The sequence below is a fragment of the Siphateles boraxobius genome, unplaced genomic scaffold (assembly GCF_051911475.1).
Source record: "Siphateles boraxobius isolate OS27281-9 unplaced genomic scaffold, OSU_SipBor_1 31, whole genome shotgun sequence".
In the NCBI taxonomy this organism is placed as follows: Eukaryota; Metazoa; Chordata; class Actinopteri; order Cypriniformes; family Leuciscidae; genus Siphateles; species Siphateles boraxobius.
In genome coordinates this window covers 6,580,259-6,602,727 of record NW_027508931.1, presented here as the reverse complement: position 1 = coordinate 6,602,727, position 22,469 = coordinate 6,580,259, and the positions used below count along the sequence as shown (strand labels likewise).

General features: G+C 36.0%; 1 protein-coding gene across 7 annotated transcripts in view; it reads right to left on the bottom strand.

Moving 5' to 3' along the window:
* The window catches only part of srgap1a (SLIT-ROBO Rho GTPase activating protein 1a), a 115,086-nt gene that overhangs the window by 75,184 nt on the left and 17,433 nt on the right, over positions 1 to 22,469 (bottom strand). The gene's annotated exons all lie outside the window — the stretch shown is intronic.

The window sequence follows — 22,469 nt, the reverse complement described above, 5'->3', positions numbered from 1 at the left end:
TGAAAGGAGTGAAGGCACAGTTTCATTGCATGCTTCAAAAGTTCTTTGGAAACCTCTTGCTAGTAGCTCAGTGAAGTAAAACTAAAATTTTAAAAATGGCAAGCAATATATCTTCTATAAAAAAAAACATTCAGATTTACCCTGAGCTAGTTTCATTGTGCAGTATCAGCAATGCTACAATAATCCAGGCTCATCAGGTTGAGCAGGTATAATGCCCTTGTGCTGCATTTCGTTACAGCCGGAATGAGGAACGGTCCCAGAAACTAACTTAATGGCTCTCTAAAGCCAATGTGTGCACAGCTTGTACAGCCGTGCAGGCACTACACTTCATTTAACAAGCCTTTTTTTGCCCAAATTACATCCGGTTTCCCCGTGATCGACCCCTTGTCATTGGAAATGGAGCTCATTAAATTTGCAGTCCACTGTGCAGGCTCAGTAGCCCCATACCATAATATAATATACATTAAGACTTCCTCTCTCAGCCCTCAAGTGGCCCAACATGTTTAATGTATTTTTCATAAATGTCAAAGTGGATATTGTGGTTCAGATCCCACAAGTTACACAATATCTTAAGCTAGATGCTTTAATAGCATAAATATTTCAAAAAAATTATGACAAGCAGTCTATGTATATATCCCGCTGGAGCGGAAGCAGGCACTAAGGAGATTGACGAATCATATTGTTTGCAAAATAAGTTATGCCAATATCCAATACTCAGGAAACATTTAGAGTTTAAGTGCACACTTGACATCCTGGCACTGTCCACGCTGTTGATCCGTTTAAGTGAAAATGTAACTATAAAACGGTTAGTTCAAGTCCTTGGTTCTGATTGGTCAATAGCTGCGATTTATCTATGATAAACCACGGCTATGATCGCTTCACCCAACGGTTCTGTGCATAGACATAATAAATACATAGACGCCCTATTGGCCGCTGGATCGTATGTCAATAGCACCACCATATTGCGGAGGGCAACTTTCCCATAACTCTCATCAACGCGAACTGAGAAAAATGCCTGCTTCGTGTGCTGCTAGGGGCTGTACAAATTGCAGCACAATTGAAAACAGGTCTCTGGGAATTATCTTTCACAAGCAAAATATAAAAAATGTTGTCATTGTATTTTGGTCAATATTTAATTAGTAATAGTAAGATTAGTTAGGCACCGGAGTCAGTCAGAATAAATAGCGATGTCGCAAGTTAACTTACCGGTAGCTGTGAAAGTTGAGACATGAGTTGACATGATTTATATTATAGTTTTAGCTTATATTATATTTTATATTATAACGTAAATTTCCTGAAATCTAATATATTCATCTATATTTTCTTAAAACCGACTTATGACAAGTAGGGTCTACTCGTTTCGGGTAGTCTATTTCATTTACTATTTTTATTATTGTCTATATTATTCTGCAATTGATATTACATTGTATTTTGTTATAATAATAATAATAATAATAATAATAATAATAATAATTATTATTATTATTATTATTATTATTATTATTATATTATACCACTAGTGATTATCAATCTATTATAGTTATGCTGTTAAATTATTGTACTATTCACTAGTCACTATTTAATTATTTTTAATTGTCTATATTTTGTCATTGATATTTTGTCAATTGATATTGTCATATTCTATTGCTATTATTATAGTATAAACTATATGCTATTATCAATACATTATTGTACTTATGATATTATATAAAATTATACTATTCATTATTTTATTTGCTATATATTGTTTTATTTAATTTTATTGACTATACATTAAACTATTTACTATTACTTCTCACTTTATTATTACTATTTTATATTGCACTGTAGTTGTACCATATCATATGTATTACCATAAAGGATCTATCAGTTATCTTTGTTATTGTATATTTGGAGTATCTATCTGTAAATATCTATCATTTTAGTGCTATAAAAATTCAGAAAGGAGCCTGCCGGAGTGATTTGGATTTGCCGATTTGTTTCATTTTCTCAATGGCTGTCAAAGCACAAGAAAAGCTAAAATCGAGTTAAAGGGATAGTTCACCCAAAAATGAAAATTCTGTCAGCAATTACTCACCCTCATGTTGTTCCAACCCCGTAAGACTTTCGTTCATCTTCAGAACACAAATTAAGATATTTTTAATGAAATTGAGAGCTGGCTCACTCCTTCATAGGCTGCCATGTCATTCTCCTAAGCTGTTGACGTAGTGTAACAGCGCAGCGCTTCTGGGTTGCAAGTCAGAACGTAGGCTCACTATTGGCTGAAGCTGGTCATGTATGTGATGCGTGTGATGCTGGCCAATAGTGAGCCTACGTTCTGACGTACAACCAAGAAGTGCTGCACTATTACACTACGTCAACTCACTCAGAGGCCCACACAGGAGAAAATTAATAGTTGAATAAATTTGTTTTATTTTGTTTGGTTTTGCGCACAAAAAGTATTCTTGTCGTTTGATAAGCTTAAGGTTGAGCCTCTGTAGTCACTTGGACTATTTTAACGATGTCTTTACTAACTTTTCTGGGCTGGCAGATATCAATTACCTAGCAGCCTATGAATTTGATTTCATCAAAAATATCTTAATTCGTGTTCCAAAGATGAACGAAAGTCTTACGGGGTTGGAACAACATGAGGGTGAGTAATTACTGACAGAATTTTATTTTTGTGAGAAAAATTAAACCCTTTAAAGACAGATTTTTTTTTTTCCACAATAAGAAAAACTTTATTTCATTTAATGTGAAAATTTAATTATATCTCAGTATGGGAATCTTAACAATTTTTATCCAAGAATAAAAAGCCAAATATATGACAAGCATGAGCTTTGACAATTCCTTATTAAATAAATATTTATATGTATATGTCCATGTATTTATTATGTCTATGGTTCTGTGTATCACTGCAAGTCCCTAAACAACCATCCTTAGCAACATAAACAATCAATATAGTTCCATGTATTATGTATTTCAGCAAAATTAACTGTTTATTGTGTGTGAGTGTTTGTGTGGAAGCCCAGTTTCTGAAGTGCGGAGGGAATATTACTGTATTTAATAGTTTTCTGTTGCAGGTATGGTACTGAATGTCCGCCAATTTACACTCACGCTGTGCCATGAATCTGTCTGTTTTAAACTAAAAGATAGAAAACAGATGTTTTTCATGCAGTGAGATAAGCAGATGCATGTGTGTGAGAAAAAATATTGAGTGAAAAAAAATATACATTTAAAATACAGTTCCTATACTCTGTTTTTATTTGAGCTCCACACGATAAGGCATGCTAGACTATATTCTCATGACATTTACTGTAACTGTCAGGAACTTTTTATTTTAAGCGGAAGGATAGCATTTAATGAATTTACATCAAAAAAGTAACATTAATAAATCCATTTTTGGATTTAATACTTAATATGTGTGTGGTAACCGTTTTATAAAAGCAATAAGGTACTTGAATGTGGATGAACTAGATGTGGATATGTTTGCACCAGCTCTGCAACTCAGCACTCCAGTCAAGTCATGTCACGACAATTTATATAGCACTTTATACAATAGATTGCATTAGCAGCTTTACAGTAATAAACATGAAAAAATTTATTATTATTATTTAAAAATCCATAAAAACTGTCATAGCCATAAAAAGCTATGCAAAAAAAGATGCAAAATAATGGAAACATTATAGTAATTCAATGTCAATGTCATACAATAATTGTCTTGAAATTTGATCAAAGTTGAAATTTTGTTGCTAAATTGGTGTTTTGATGGTAATACTGTAGCACAACTTCATAGATGCTAAAAAAAATACAGGGAACAAAAACAATTAAATAATAAAAATGTACAAAGAGGATTAACCAAAATGTAGAGAACCAATGCAAGATTTTTAATGACAGGCTTTAAATATACCTATCCAGGATTGTAGCACAAGATGCCTGGTTTAAGATAAACACATTTACACACGTAAAATAAACTAAATCCCAACGCCTGTCTGTCTGGAACACTTTGTTCTGAAACTTTGTTCTGACTGGTCAACTGCAGCATTCTGCAGTCAAATATTTTTTTCATAAGGGCCACTTAATTCTTACATTTTTAGTATACCGACATGTCATATTTTGCACTAATAACCCGCTGATTAAAAATCTGTTGCATAATCCACAATACCCCATTACCTCAAAGACATTCAAAGAGATTCCAAGAGCAATATAAAACTTTCTGCGCTCAGCTTTCCTTCGTCACCAGTATCGAGTGACCCTCTGCGATTACAAAGAGAATTCCTGGCCCTGTGAGGTCATGTGTATGGTAAACATCTGCATGGAGTCAGTGTGCTCAAGACCGTGTATCGGATCAAAGCCCCTGTGATCCACTTCAAACAGAGAGATAGATGTGAGCACCTGTGAGCCGTCTGAGACTGCACAAACAAGACCTGAAGGTGGAATCCAAGATAATTAGCCTTCCACTCTCTGTCTCTACAGTTAGCTTTAACAATTTCGGCTCTCGCAGGTGGGTTACTAAGATAGCTAATAGCTGGGATGAGTGTTTATCGGAGATTGCATGCTATTCTTTAAAGCACAAGAAAAGTATGTGAGCAAACAACAGGGCCTGGGTCCATTTAAAGATAACTGCGACCATTTTTTAACCTTTCATGACCTCCATTGTACGTTAAGAAAGAAATGACAAAGACCCAGAACAGTAGACATCATATTGAATTCAATACAGAGATGGAAGTATTGTTTGGGCTATTTATTACCGTAAAATTTAAAATAGTCTCTCAGTTTGTAAAAACAAAAACATTTTAGATATCACCTTACATCTGAATTTTATGCGGCAAAAACGCTTACAACAAAAATAGTAGCAAATAAATAGCAAACATTTGCATGAAATATAAATATTTTACAACCCAAATAATATATTATTTTTTTCACAGCAGTAAAAATTATATATTTTTTACATTACAGTACTGGGAATTGGGGCAAATAAATAAGCAACATCATAATATATATGCTTTCATGGTAGCTTCAGTATTCTCATATACCAAAAACAGCAGCACGCTTACTTTTTCCTCATACAGTCTGTGCCAAAAGCTACGTGGGACGTACTGTACCAGAATCCTGTGTGCAGACGATCTCATCAGCGCTACCTGAAATAGCAACATTTGTCAGGAGACTGTTAATGCACTGGGTTATCCAGAACTGCCATCTGCTTAACTCGGTATGGGGAATACTTTTTCAGACTGTCACGTTTGCTCAATTAGCAAAGTGAGGTGCTAAACTATGTATTTGGGTAATTGAGATGACATATCAAGCAATGCAGTGTGACATGTCCACGGTATGACATGCTTTTGTATACTGCATCTAAAGCTACTGTAAACAACATCCTTGTAGGCTACATGCAGTTTTTATGCCTGTTTTTATAAAAATGTCAAATTAAAGAGACCTATCTTCGCTATCGATCCATCTTATCTGAACACCACTAATGTGCACTGTCACTACTTCAACTCATGAAAGGACAGGTTTTCAATAAATAATCATGCTAGTTAGTAATCCTCTATGGGTACAAAATCCCCTTTCATACTCATAATAGATAGTGAGTGTTTATTTGAAGACAGGTAGACAGGTGGGCAGTGGCTGGGGGAATATCCTGTTTTCATACAGTTCAGCACAGCTGGGAGACGTCAGTCAGTCGGCCTTGCGCCAGTGGTGATAGCACATGGCCAGATTGATTTTTACCATCTCTAGTGCATCAAGGAAAGTCTACTCACTTTTGACAGCTCAAAAAGCAGTGAGTTTACAGAAACTAGATGGCATCCTGTGAACCGTGCCAGTCACAATACAATTTAAAAAAGGCCTGACAAAATAAATACAGACTTCGAACAATTTCACAACAGAAGTTAGGCAAACCATGAGCCAAACTCTTGTTATATGTTAACATTATACTTAATTCATAATGACTGGCATGCAAGTCCAGAGTAAACTGAATTAAAACAATCGGAGACTGAGTGCAAGTCTGTGAATAGTCATCACACGTCTCACTTTTTAATATGTGGGAGAACCTGAAGAAAAAGTATGTCTTGGTCAGCTTTCACACCAAAATCAAAAGAAAAACACTCAAATTAAGAAGTAAAATTGTATAAATAACTAATAAAAAGATTAAAAAATATATTGAAAATTAACTAAAATAATAATAGTCAAAAGCAAATAAATATATTTTGTCTGAGGAAATTGGACCATTTTAAGGTGACATTAATAGATGTCATACTGTAAGATGTTTTTTTACAGTAAGAAATAGTTTGAAGTAAGAAGAGTTTGGGGTGGCATGTGCTGACATATTCTTGACAGGTTTTGTAAGACTCGACCAAGTATCGCAGCACTCAACCACACAAAAAAGTTAGTTACAGAAGTTTAAAGTATATTTCAAATGAGTCTATGAGAACAAAAGTGTTACATTCTGCCAAGATGTATGTGCAAGAATGGATCGCTATCAGTCAGAGCTAATGGCAGAGGTTATGAAAAAGGATCAACACTGTTAATATTGACTCTTTGCATTTTGAATGTTTTTGCCAATAAAAACCTTTAAATCTTATGAAATGCTTATCATTGTTTACCAGTAGGCTATATAGAAACATGCAAAAAATAAATAAATCTACAAATACTGATGCAGCAAACAATGTGAAAAAAAAATTGTCACTGCCAATACTTTAGGCCATGGCTGTATAATATAATATAATATAATATAATATAATATAATATAATATAATATAATATAATATAATATAATATAATATAATATAATATATTATATTATAATATAATATTATATATATACCCACACACGCACACACACACACACTCATTACTTTAAAAACAAAACTCTACCAACAAATATAGCAAATACTTAATAAGCATTATAAAACTTATAAAACTAATATAAAACTATGCTAATAAGCATCTAAATTAATATTTAGTAGGCCTATTATTTGTGAAGGGACCAGTGAAAGCATGGGCAAGTAAAAATCTAAACTATTAATCCAACCAGCCAGCCCTACATGTGGCTCTACTCTCTAAAGCCATTTCAGTTGGTGGCAAGAACATGAACATGGGGTGCACACATGCTGTTTTATCTAACTGTAAGTCTTCCTCAGACCCAGCAGGAATTCTGAACCTCAGAGGACTGCGTCCAGCTATTAGCTCATTACCATTTCCTGAGATGGTCTGGAGGCCTGCATATACAAACACACACATAAACAGGAAAGACTGGCCCCAAGGCAGTCTTTGCATATGCCTTCACAGTCTGGTCAGACTGTGGTCTACTGACCTACTGAGAAGCAGTTCCTTCCTGTTTTAGCCTTCAACAGGACCAAATTACACCTTACTGCCTGAACTCCTCTGACCTTAAACTCCACCACTTACTCACTGCTCTCCTCAAATTTTCAACACATATCAATAGCACATCCATGGAAACTAACTCAACGTTTGGAGATTCCTTTTTTAGACTGAGGCCAAGCACACATGCCAGTAAAACGATTTAGAAAGCATTAGGGCTGTAACGATACACCAAACCCACGATTCGATTCGTATCACGATTTTTGACCCACGATTCGATTCGTATCGCGATTCTATCACGGGGGCGGGGCTTGAGGGGGCGGGGCTTGTGGTGAAAAAAAGAGATTTTGAGAGAAGAAAAAAAATACCGGTATTTTTATTAAATAACATTAGGAAAAACCTGTATAATCTAAACACCAAAGAACAATAATAACTATGCAAATTATTATACTATACGGCAGTGTAGGCTGCTGCTTTTGGGCTGTGTTCTGTACTCCAACTAAATTGATTTCGGGATGGTGCCGTAATATGCATCTGCATGTTGGACGTGTTGCCGGTCAATTGAGGATTAATTTAATGCACTTTCTGAGAATTTATATTTCAAGTTTTGGCTGCAAATTTCACGTCCATAATGCTGAAATTGCCAAATTTTAAATAATTTATCCTCAACTAGTTTTGGGGGGGGATTTTTTTTGTTTGAGGGGAGAAAGGGGGGGCATTTTTTCCAAACAAAATTATTACATTTATCTTGCCTAAATGTTTGCGCTCATTGCATTTTTACAATGGGGTAATAGCCTATTGTTGTTAAGAATTTACACATCACAAGGAAGCTTGATTTAAATTGTTTAATTAAATTGAAAAAAGTAGCACAAATAAATACAATAGAATAAAGATACAAATAAAGACAATTAAAGAGAAAAGTTTTTGAATAGGTCTAACACTAGTATTTATATACAGATACTGAATAAAGTAATCAAATGGAAAATAACACTGGGTAGTATTTTAGTCCTGAATAAATTAAATACATAGGCTATTAATCCTGATTCCTTTAACTTAAAGCCATCTTTTGTTGTTTTGACAACAAAATTAATGACAGACACATATGGCTGCCGTCACTTTAAGAGCTAGTGCACGGATCCTGTGTTCATTATACTGGCATGCGTTTTATGTTTATTAAAGACAAAACCGACTATAGCCTATTTAGAGTATAGCCTACTCACAAAGACCGAAATTGACAATTTTGCGTGTTAAAGCAATATAATCCGCGAAAAATAGTTACTAGCCAGCTGTTTTTGAGGCGGATTTTCTATGAATGTGCGCATAGAAAATAATCTCAGAGAGCGCGCGAGCACTGATTAGTTTAAAATCGCTTGAATGTTTAAACTGGTAAGACTTAAAAAGACTTCAGTCACGATGCACTGCTGGCCCGATTGTGCAAGTGAATATTCCGTCATGTCCCGACCTTACAGTCTATGGTCCCGACTCCAAAACGCGAGTGTGTATTATCGCCGCAGCGCTTGATGCCTGCCTTGCACAAAACATTATGAGAAGAGATAGAAGACGCGCGGCACCGCTGAACACTCACGCTGTTTGTGAAATTGCGTCTGGAAGATAGTTGTTAAAAGAATGATTTTATTTTATTATCTGTGTGGATTACGATTGCGGGAATTTCCCACATTATAAATGGGAGACCTGCGGGAATGATTAGAATTATGCGCAATACCCGCGCCGAAATTCGAGCCCTGGTTCTGGACAGGAAGGATAACTCTGGGAGTTGGAAGGGGTGTGATCGCGATTCTGCCTTCTCACATCGCGATACAGGATCGTGGACCTGAGTATCGCGATTTCGATTTTATATCGCGTATCGTTACAGCCCTAGAAAGCATCAAAATTCTCAACAGTGTGGTCAGCCAAGACTGGATAAATATTAGAAGGTTATTTATTCAAGACAAATAAATGAGTTTAGTAGGGAGTCTAATCTAGTTTTGGCATCATTTCTTAACACATGGGGCCAAGTATAGCAAACAATAAATATAAAATAAGAAATAAACCAATATGACAATTGACAAACTCAGATCAGTAATTTATTTTAGACATTTTAGGAAATCTGAACCAGGAAAATCTCAATATATTATCCAGTGAGATTTAGGGAGAAACTAGATCATAAACTCAAACAATTTGAATGGACAGACAACCACTTGAAGTCAACATGAAGCAGAATTCCCTATTCTCTAGAATTCTTCCCTACTCATATGAAACGATGGTGGGACTTGTTTGGAGCAGGAATTGACTGGATCGTTGTAGTTTTCTTTTGCTGTGATGACATGAGTGACGGGTTGTCCCACCAGCATGTCATTGCAAGAGGGAGGAGAAGTTACTTTCATTAAAGATTACGAGGGCATATGAATGCATGCATAAATCATTTATAATAAATACACTACTATAATCCATAAAAAATAAGAACTGTCCATTTTGATTTCATGTTGACTTCAAACATTATATATAAAGCTTTAGCTGTGTAATTGTTCACAACGGCATAAAAAGAAACTGCATAATTCTGGAAGTCTGTTTTCAACTTAAAGGCGCAATATGCAACTTCTAAGAAACACGATACCCTTCCCCTTAATTGCTCCGCCCCCAAAAAAACGAACAAGCTCTGCATCACAGGCAACCACTAACAGCTTGCACGTCAGACATATGCGTAAATATGGATGAATCAACTGTGATTCAACAACGATAACAGCATATCTTGGTTCTTACCACTCTCTAACGTCTCTCCAGTGCTGGAAAGCTTCTCCAATATTAACACGGGTCCTACCTCTTACTCAACCGTAACCCTTCTTCCAATTGACCTTTTCCTCTTTAGTAATATCTCAGCCATCTCTCTTTCTACTGCAAGTGTTCCGCTTGCTCAGTCCTCCTCCTCCCCATAATGAGGCTATATGCCCTCTATTGCTGATTGGCTAAAAGAGTGTTTTGATGCTCCACTAATCCACTTTTGTTTTTTGGCCTATTTACACAGCCAGGGCTATGTAAACACATTTTCTTCCAGCACACACACAGAAGAAACATCAAGCAAATATTCACATAATTGTTTGTTTAGATGTTGATTTAAATTTTCAACAGCATTTTTCAGAAATTGCTTACTGCACTTTTAAAAGTAAAAAGATAGAACCGATAATATGAGAACCTATGAGAGTCATCATTCAAACCCAACCAAAATAAAGACGTTGATCAGTAGAAATGTGAGATTTATAAATGTATTTTAAAGGGAAAGGTTGTTTATTCAGCTGTCTGATATCTGTTTGAGCTGGAAACATGAAAAACACAAAATTTCCAGTCAAAATCAGTCAGTTTTAATAGTGTTCTTTTTTTTTTATTATATACTATTACAATAATTTTATTGAAACATTTTCATATAATATTTATATTTGATTTTAATGCAGCTTTATTTGTATTTATATTTGTATATATATTTGAATAGTTTGTTTTAATTAACAATAATAACCCTGATTTCAAAATATAGCCAAATGCCAACATATAGCCAAAAGATGCCTTTATAAAGGTTTTTAAATATCAACAAAGAGAGAGAAAACTCTTGCATCATATGCATAAATGCACAACTACAGTGAGCAAAGATTGACCCTTCTTTCAGCGATTCATATCCCGGACGTCCCAGCTGCTTCGACTACCCTCGGGGGAGGGGTAGAGCATCACAAGAAACTCAATACATGCTTTCAGACTACAGTTTCATTCTGGAAAAGGACTACTCTCTCTCACACATTTTTTTTTCTAGAAGAAAGTACCACTGTGTTGCAAGATGACACTGTATGCTCCTTGGATTCACTTTGTTCCTTTGTTTGGAAAATGTCAGCGAGAAGAGTCTGAAAAAGAGAACCGAGGATAACATTTCATTCCCTCTCCCTTGCAAAAACTATGAGGGAGCAGCCAGGACACGCCACATTTTGAAGTAAGACCCTTGGAAACGTGTGGAATGCCGACAGATCTTCTCCAGTAATTAGATGGGGCTTTTCCCGACATCTAAGGAGGTCAATAAGCATTACAAACACTACAACATGTTTACCTCAGAAGGTTCATACCATCTCACAACTGGAGATCAAACGAATTGTGGACGTCAAAAATGACAAATTAATCTTCTGAACTTCAAATGATCGTTGTAAAAATGCAGCAGCGACTCCAAATGCCCTGCAGTGCATTGTTTGAAGTGACGACTATTCAAGAAACTGCATTCAGAGCTTGGGGGGCCCACTAGAGCAGCCTGACGGGGCCTCAAGGACCACACGTGAGGCGGTTCAATCCCACACACAAACACCTGGACGGTTCATTCTAAACACATCTGCACGGGCTAATGTTCTACATACAACTGGACACACCTGCATAACTCCATCCCTCATCAGCCGACATGTGCAGTTTATCATATCCATTAATACACTGAACACCATTGACAGGCTCCACAAACCATAAACAGTGCCGGACACTTGAACTAAAGGCCCTTTCACATGATTCCTGAAGAGAAATGCCAAGCTATATAGTACTAGTTGTTCGTTTTCATTTTGACCACTTGCTAAATTTTCTTAGTAGATTTCAGTTTTGAGATTTGCTAAAGATTATCTTTAACAGTGTTAGGATATTATTAGTGTTTTTAAAGATTCACTTTAGGAGAGAATTTAATGACTGTTAAAAAAAGAGGAAATGAGCATTAATAATCAAATATCTGATATTTGCTGATATATTTATCCAACACTGACCTTTACGATAAAAAAAACTGTACTACTGGCCAATAAATTATATGGTACATTTACATTTAGCAGACGCTTTTATCCAAAGCGACTTACAAGTGAGGAGAGCTATAGAAGCAGTTAACAACAGGACCACAATATGTAAGTGCTGTGACCCTTCCCAGGTTAGTCTAACGCAGTATATGTTTTGTTTTTAAATAGATAGAGTAGAAGAGAAGAGAAAGTGTTAGTATTAATGGATCAAGTGTTGCCGAAAAAAATGCGTCTTCAGCCGTTTCTTGAAAATGGCTACGGACTCAGCAGCTCTGGTTGGTACTGATGTATTGTGTATCCCTAACATAAAGGCAAGTCATAACTTTCAGGGAGGGGTGGGAAACAACGCATGGCAGAAAGTTACTAAACTTGTGTCACGATGTGCATTGCAGAACTGACACGAATCTACATCATCTTTCTGAAAATGAAATTTTTTCTCTATAACAATTTACAAAGTCGGCAAACCTATGGTGCACAGCCTTTTAAAATTTGTTCAGATTTTAAATGTTGTCTAGTGTATTCCATCTTTTAAAGGTCACAAGGTCAGACCAATGGGTCAGTTGACAGTAGGTTTACCTGTCATGCTACTTCACTCCCCAGTAAACATGGGGTTGTTCCGTCAGAGAACATTAGCAGTCCCCGGTGAGCTCCCACTGAGAGGAGACCACAGAGAGTGAGACCGCTCAGGCCAGAGCGACTCATCCCGGCCTGACAGCCCTGACACCAGAGTGGGCGCACAGCTGAGCAGGAGCATCACACTCTTAAAGCTGGAAACCATGGAACCTCACAACATGCTGGGGTTGCTCGATTATGGCAAAAATCATAGTCACAATTATTTTGGCGAAATGATTAAAATCTTGTGAATAATAATTCTTTACAATAGCAATGTATATCAATACTATTTTGCTGAAAATAAGGTTGTTGCTAGGGATGGCCCGATACCATTTTTTTCAAACCGATACGAGTACGAGTATTTACATTTGTGTACTTGCCGATACTGAGTACCGATACGGATATTTCTACCGCAAAAGTAACTTTAGGCTCCCAGAAAAGAAGACAGAAGACTATTTTAGAACACAGGTTAGAAGACTGTTTTTATTTTCTTCTCTGCTTGTTTTAACAAGTCTAAGAATAAATAATAATGAGTAAGATAATAAATGTATTAACACACAAACCACTGTTAATTTAACATAAAAGCAAGCAGTTACTGCGTGCATGGTCTGACATGACTGAATGCGCGCAAAGTGCGCTTCCTTAATAGCCTAATTCCTAAAAAGCTGACAGTTCATCGCGATCTCACACATCTGTTATTATCAATGAAGCTGACTGCACAATGAATCTTTCATAATATCCACACTATGTTTGTTATAATTAGAGGATTTGCCAGCATACAGAATTCAGCACTGAACAAAAAAGTTGAACGGTGAGGGGAGTCTATCTTAAATGCTTCTGATTGGCCATTACGTTCAAGAAATCAAAACTCATGTCTGTGATTGGCTACATCGCTCAACGCTGCAAACATGTTATGAATAGAAACTCTGGCCTGTAAATCGTTTCTATTTTGTTTTAGTTGTTCTTCTTGCTTTTCTGCAACAGATGAATAAAAATCTATTAGTTTTAATGTTGTATTCATAGATATTTCTAGTTTCTAGTAATCAAACAGCACACAGAGTGAGTGCATTACCACCCGCGCCCGCACTCGGCCATCAAATCTAATGCCATGCCGCACTCTATTGCGTTGGGAGAACACGTCCCTATGCCTCAGTTCACTTTGACAAAGCACTCGCGGCGGCCATTTTCATTTCGCAAAATGTACGTGGTATCGGGGCATGATATCGGCAAATTTTTATGAGTACGAGTATATGAGGACAGTATCGACTAGGCTTGGGCGGTATCCAAATTTTGATACCGTCAAACCTCCTCTCTATTTTACCGGGGTATACGGTATTACTGTGACTAATTAAAAATTATGACATAAGGCTCAGACAGCGTCACAAAACTGTTGGCTTGTGCCTACACCGTTCAGAAACTGAATACCAGATCGGGCAAAAAAAATAAATAAAAAAAAATAAAGGTCAACCTGTGCACTTTGTGTCTGCCGTAGCCCTATTTAGACTCGACTATTTTTAATATATGGGCCGTTATAATATGGTGGTGCCAAATAATTTTTTAACCCAGGTGCTGAGGGGGTGGTAGATATAAATACTATCTATAAATGAGCAAAAATGGGACAATTAATCATATTTAATTATTTTAATTATGACAATTGTATTAATTTTATTAATTAATTTAAATTAAATTAACAAGCAACAAGCAACAAGTGCATTTGTAAATCCGGTGACATGCGTCCATTGATTTTTATTAATACAACTTTTCTGTCAGTGCTGCAAAGATTAAGTTGACGATCGCCATCTCCTAGTGGACGCGCATATATAGAGAGAAATGCAAATCATGGATTACATAATCAGAAGGTATAGGCTAGCCTTTTTCTTTTCGTTTTGAATGGTTTCGTTTAAAGAAATTGATGATTGATATCTCCGTAGTGAACGCGCCTATAGAGAGAAATGCACATCATGGATTAATCAGAGAGTATGCTATATTTCTTTTCCTTTTTAATTGTTTCGTTTAAAGAAATTGACGAATTGCCATCTCCATAGTGAACGATAGAGATAATCAGAGAGTAGGCTAGCCTATTTCTTTTCGTTTTGAATAGTTTCGTTTAATTTGATGATCGCCCTTTCCGTATGAACGCGCATAGAGAGAAATGCACATCATGGATTAAATAATCAGCGAGTGGCCTATTTCTTTTCGTTTTGAATTGTTTCGTTTAATAAAATTTCAAGCTTTATTTAGATATCTGTCATGTCTGTGAGACATACACTGAGTTTCGGTTAATTTATGATGAGATTTCAATGCAAGTGACCGCGGCGCGCCAGCGCACGATCATGTCATGATTATGTTGTCTGCTATATTTGATTCTTATTTATTATTGGTTTATAAAAAAATTATTAAAATTAAGATACAATTTATACAAAACGAAATTCACTTTAAAGAAAGGCCTTTTACAAAATGAAACTTAATTAAGTGGTCAATGTCTGACTCCCGATGCATCCCATCTTACTCGTGCTGTTCAGTTTTCATTATCAACGTAAAAAAATAACATTATAATATTTTAACAAATATAAACTAATGCGCTTATTTAATGAACTCGGGGCAAAATGCATCGTCGCAGCAGTGAGTGGGGGGTTGTTTCGGAGATGCGACATTAGGTTAGAGGTGTTTCCCTCTCACGCGGTCACCTTTTTTATTGCAACATTTACAAATTGCCTCGTCAGTATTTACCGCCTCTCCCTTCTCTCTCTCTCTCTCTTTCTCCTCCACACTGTCACTTGATGACAACTACATAAGCATTTTTAGGCATTGATTAAATGATATTTATATATTATATATAAGTGCCGGTAATGACGGTATTGAAACTGATACCGTTGCTATTTTAAGACCCCGCGGTATACGATATTACCGAAATACCGCCCAACCCTAGTATCGACCCAATCCCCGATGCCAGTATCGGTATCGGGCCATCCCTAATTGTTGCGAAATCAAAATTGTGAAGTTTTGCAAATCCTCAACAGAAACTAATACTAGGCTAACTAATGCAAGTAAAAAAGTTCTGAAACAATTATAATAAACAACAATTATTATGTTTCATTAACATTAAAGTCATAGACAGCAGGAGGTACTTCAAGACCTAATACATGGATCCAAATATAGTCACAAAAATCAGAGGGGTCCCCTTCGGTTGAAAACGCAATACAACCTCTTTTACATAACCTGGTCTTTAGCAACCCCACAAAGGTGATAGACAGATTAGGTTTAGTGGTTGTTGGTGTTATTTATGTGCCATTTACTACTAAACGGCCAACTGTCGCTAATCACATCAAGGCTTGTAAGACAGGTCAAATGCCCCATGCTGGCAAACTAATGGATGTTTTGTCAAAGCAAAACTGTTCTATTATAAAAGCCATAACTCTCACTTATTATAGATTTTATTACCTGGTCCATCTTCATAACACCCTGAGTGCTCCAGCTGAACCCTGTTGTGACATTTGCATAATGTAATGAGCAGGCATCCTATTGTACAAGAAACACTGATAGATTAAAAGAAATCTATGCCTAAGCACATCTAAGTGACTTAAATAGCCTAAGAGCAATTGTTTGCTTTATGCTGGATGCTTTCTTTTTCATCTGTAATCTTAAAAAAAAGTTTCACGTTTTAGAGATAGTTTTAAATTCTATATAAAACTGTTTGATTACCATGTTAAATTTCATGGTATATTCATGGTAAATGGGTGAAATACTTCTAGAAAGTTGATATACTGTGTAACATACTACTGTATACTCCATCTAAAACAAAAGGTTTGTCTGTAAGATTTTTTTATGTTCTTAAAAGTAGTATCTTATGCTCAACTAGGCTGCATTTATTTGCTCAAAAATGCATTAATAATTAATATATTACAATTTAAAATAACGGTTTTCTAGTCTTCAGTGTCTTCAGAAATCATTCTATTATGCTGATTTCATTTGATGCTTAAGTAGCATTTCTTATCAAATGTTAAAAATAAAATTTGCTCCTTAATATTTTTGCCGAAACCATGAGTTCAAAAGAAAAGCAATTATTTGAGACTGAAATCTTTTGTAACATTATAAATGTCTTTACTATAACTTTTGATCAATTTAATCCGCCAAAAAAAAGTATCGATTTTTGTTATGCGTCAACAATCCATATTTTTTAATGGAAACACTATTGTGCATTTTTGTAAGGGTCAATAAATGGAAGCACTATTGTGCATTTTTGTAAGGGTCAATAAAAGTATGTAAGTGTACCTATCACCTGGATTGGAGTTCATATTACCATACAAAACAACAAAAAGGGCTAAATCCAGACACACAAGAGAACTATAATTGTCCACAAGAAACAGCAGGACAACACATGTGTGCCTAAAAGACAAATTACACAATGAGGCCCATCATGAACTTCAGAGGAACAATACAATTGAAATACCACAGGGCCACATGGCAGACATTACCCATTGGTAGTCTTCTGAGACCATATCCTAGATCTAAACAGTGTTTAAAGACATCCCATTCCCTACAACCCCCCTTCCAGTGAAAAGCAACCATCACCTCTACAGATCTTTTCAACCAAAGAAGTCCAAAGAGAGTAACCCTAGAATGACAGCATTTAAATTCAAGTCCAAGCCTGTTGCACTAGAATATCTTTCATGGTATGTTAGCTCTGGGGGAGAAGAATTCACCGTAACAAAGATGTAATAAGAGGTTAAATGAGAGAGTCTCAACCCCTCAGGGCAGGAGATAGTAGTCGATGTGAAACCAGGGCCTCTAATTGTAGTGCAGAGGTGCCACTGGGAAGTTTGTGCGATGGGAAAATTGAGATAGCACACAAAGTTCATCAGCTCTATATGACAGGCTGTCAAGATGGAAATTAATATTTCGTAATCAAATCAACCAACCACTGAAATAAAAATAAAAAACTAGGTGGAGCGCTCCAAGAACTATATTCAGTCAGTAAAACGATTTGTTTCCTCACCTACCTACTTAAAAAAAAAAAAAAAAAACACACACACACACACACACACACACAAAAAGAAAAGCTATAGGAGTGCTATTGACAAATTGACCGAGCCTATTTTTTTTACCCTGGGACAGAGCAGATGTACTATTGACATGTCATGCATTATGTTGTGGTTGCCATTTAGAATTACGTCACATTTGTTTCTGTTGTTATGTCTTGTATGTCAATGACAGGATCTTCTCTAGACTTAAGCAAACACAACAGCTCAAATAGAGGGTCTTACAAAGAGTGAATTGAAATGGCCTGTACTTCTTTATAATGACCAACAAACGACATATGAAAGTTAAGATGTTATGTCCTTGGCAAAGCATGTTTATGGAACAGGACAAGTCTTTGTGTTTGAATTAAACTGAGAAATGAAAGTTAAAAAGTTTTCAAACGTTTTAAAATAAACGATATATGGATTAATTATGGTTGCGTTGCACTATGACGTGCTAGTGTTCTACACTCCACCATGAAGAAAAGATAACATCTATAAGAATAAAAGGTTAGCTTGACCCTTAAATTAATCTCAATTAAGCCACAGACTGGCATAACCACATTAATCATCAATCTGACATCATATCACACTGCATGCAAATCAGAAATGTAAAAAAAGTGTTCTGTGTGAAAAATACATATAAAAAGACATGCTAAAATACATTTGTCCAAAAGTGTATTCAATTTTGAAATATACACGTGTCCTTTTTTGTGCTTAAAATGTCAAACTACTGATGTACACAAACAACAAGTCCCAAAAAAAAGCTGTCTAACATAAAGATCTTCAGAGATCTGGAGTTATGGGACAGGGCTTTGAATAATGTCTGTGTCAATGAAAATGAAGCCTCTAATCTCAAAGGAACAGCTGGGACCACTAACATCTCCACTGGACAACCAGATGACAGATATGATTCACAGACTAATGAATTTCTCTCTGTCTCACTTACATAAACACACACACACACACACACACACACACACACACACAAAATCACAAAGTAATACAAACTTGAAAGATGCATAAGTGACAAGCTACAATACTAAAGAAGATTCATCATAAATCACTGTATTCATATGTGTGTCTGTTTGGCCTCCCTTGCAACTTGTAATTAAACACAAAACAATACAACATGAACAATGCATGAGTAATTAACCACCAGATCCTCCTGTCAACCCTCATGACAATGGTCATCTCAGGAACCGCACTCCAGTGGTTCAAGTGTTACCTCTCATGTAAGCCCTGGAGGGTGTCTTAAAGGGGTTAGCCGGTGTCTAAGTCGCAACATCTAGCTACTAGGATGCCTCAGGGCTCAGTGCTTGGACCTTACTAAATGTGATGCAAAACAAAACAGTGGAAATGCAGGCTCGTTCAGACCGGTGTCATTCCCTGTCTCCCGCTTTCTCCAATAATTCCCCAATATAATACTGTTATATGGTTTTTATAAATGAACGAATGATTAAATATTATTCTTCCTTTTGTTTATTCCTTTTAAAACTATGTAGAAAACATGACTTGATTATTTTTAACTAGATTTTTGCTGTATTCAATGTCTAGCATTAAACTTATTGAATCTATGCCATGTGCTATACATAAATAAACAAAAAAAACTATAAAATACATATCAAATACATTTTAATATAAGAATTTATACATGCAAGAACAGCAAAAAATTATAATAATATCTGTGTAATCTCCATGTTACCTAATCAGAGCGCAGATCTTAAAAGTAACACGCAGTCGTCATCTACAGGCAGATTCCCAGGTAATTATAGTGGAAGGCAATATAACGGAAGCTGAATAAGCCCACATCATCTTATCTATCTTCAGAAAATATCCCCTTAGGCATACAGCCCTTTTCTCTCATTCTCAGTCCCTTGCCTGCTCTGTAAGGAGGATCCATGTAAAGCAAAAACAAACAAAATCAATGAACTCAGTTCTAGAGGACTTCTTCAGACATATAATAGGGCTATTTTTTCCTGAACCATCAGGTGCCATTACAAGGCAACCATTATCACAGATGAATCTTCTGACAGAATAGAAATTAGGCAGCCCTCTGCCATATTCCCTGAAGATCGCAGGTGAGACCCTAACAGGGTCATTTATCAGCACTGCAGTGCTGCTGTCCACCACTGTGCAAAACCAAAACATCTCTTCTCTACTCACACACGTGCATCTGGACCAGCTGACCATTCATCACCACAACGACAACCCATTAAACAACAAATCACACTCCTCCAGGGGGGCAACAGCGCTACCACAAGTCACGCTGATTAAAATGGTCAGATGCGCTAGCACTGTAAACAGACCCTTAAAAGCACAATAAAAGAGTAAACATACAAGTAAAGCTAGATGTACTGCACAACTTTGCAGAGTATCATTACAATATCTTAAAGACAAATCCTTGCATTTGGATGATTATTTTTCAGTACTAAAAGAAAAAAATGTTTACCTAGGAGGATTCTTTTGTTCTAATTTAGATCTGTTCTAAAACCTTATCTTTGTCCAAACTAATAGCAGCAACACATAAGAAAGGCACTCATGCTGACAATTTGCAGTGACACAGATACTAAAACATCTTTTTTTGCAATAAAGGGTGAAAAGTAGGAACACCTAGCGACTTGACCTCAATTACTGTCAATATGAAAACGCATTAATCCCAAATTATATTACAAATGCAGAGTTAGATTATTCAGAAAGTAAAAGCATCCATAAACCTGATCCATTTAATGGAAAGTGGAATAGTTCACCCAATACTTTTGTTCTATATCTTTTTGTGGTTATTAATAGAAGTCGCCCGATTAATCGGTTTTGCCGATTATTTGGGTTGGTTAACCGATTGCTGGAACAATCGGTATTCTGCAAAAATGTATACCGTTAATTTTCCCGGGTTGCATCCGTTGCTGGAGCAGCTGAGAAGTGTCCACTATTATTATACTGTACAAGAGCAGCCTCTAGAGGCAAAATAATAACTATCACTGACAATTTGTGGAGTTTGTTTTGACACAAGACTCCGCATTGCACAGAATGGATTTAAAACAGACAATGCAACTGTGTATAGATACAGTACACTACCGTACGGGTTTTCATATCATTATAAAGTAATTCATTTGTTGACTAGTGATTAGTGGAGAAGAGCAGTATATTTGCAGTCGAGGCTGAGAGGAAGCTAACATTCGTACCTCCAATGTGACAAAAATACACGCAAGTCTGACCCAAATGTTCTCTTTGCATTAGTTTATTTTCCAGCTGGTCGCTTTTATGCATTCCTTATGCAGCGAAGTTGCATATTTAAAGCTAGTGCCAAATCAGAAACGCATTCGCTTACAATTCTTTTTTTTATTATCACTGTATTACATATATTTTGTTATTTTGATTAGATAATCAAGTGTTCTAAAATAGAAGCAAATAAAGTGTGAGTAGACATACAATATACTATTTTTATTACTATGGCCTTAAAGATGGCCATCTGCATGACTATTTGGATTTATAGGAAATGGTAGCACTTTATAAAAAGAGTACATTTGTAACACAAAGGTTAATAAAAGTATTGTTCATTGTTAATTTCAGCATTTACTAAGACATTTTTCACATTTTAAAGTTGTAGCCTATTTCTTAGCATTAGTTAATGCACTATAAACTAACGTTAATGATGAAAAAGGTGTTTAATTAATATGTTCATATTTTTTATATTTAAAAAGCACAGTACATTTTCATGGTTCTGTTTATCGGCCAGCATGGTCCAATCTAGTTATCGTTATCTATGGGTCGACCTCTAGTTACTAGAGAATGATTTAGTAACTTTTACATTGTAAAAGCACTGTTTTTGAAGTTGTAAATAAAAAAGATTACTTGAGTATGTTTTAAAAGAAAATATGATCTACTACTTCAAAATATCATATTTAATTGTGTTGCCGTTCCTGAAATTTAATAGCTATTTCTAAGTGAAAATAGTTTCTACACATTTTTTTCAGTGAAAACTGAACAAGAACAGCATTTCTAATTAATCACTTATGAGGTTGCATTTGGATTAAGATTCTACCTAAGAAGGTAGCTGCCTATGTTGACAGTAGACAACTAGAGGTCCAATGGGACTACGCAGTCAGAAATCAACCTTCTGAGCTCCACCAGCATCGATAAACAAATTTCCTCTTTTAAAAGCAATAGCAATTAGAGCAGTTAAAACCTCTCATCTAAGCTAGACAATTTGCCTAGTAGTAATTTGTTTCATGCGGTGCATTATGCAATTAGACCAATGAAGATTTATCACAAACTGCATTTTCGAAATGAACCACTTCTTTGTTGGCAATGTCAGAGCGTCTCGTGCAAAACACGCACCGCATCCCCATCTCACTCTTGCTCAAGAGCTTCTCTTTTGGCAAAAAGATTAGTGCTCCAACGTGGATACAAGCGAGTGCAAAAACACTTCAGTGTTCACAGTGTCAAGCATGGTCTATTTTCAGTGCTAGCTGCATGTGTCCTTGAGTAACTGTTCTTTTAAGCAGAGCAACGCTCAACTCTGCTGTCAGCCCTGTTACTTCGAGCATTATAAAACTGAACCAGGTCTACTGGGAGACATGTCAAAGCGAGTGTGCTCCTTTTCCACCCAACCTGAAAAACAAAGACCTACATAGCCCTATCATGCCAAAAAAAAAAAAAAAAAAAAATAGTGTAATGCGTACTACCTTGCTGCTTTGTGCATTCTGTGCTGAGCCAGAGCATTGGGGGTAGTTTTACATGGAAA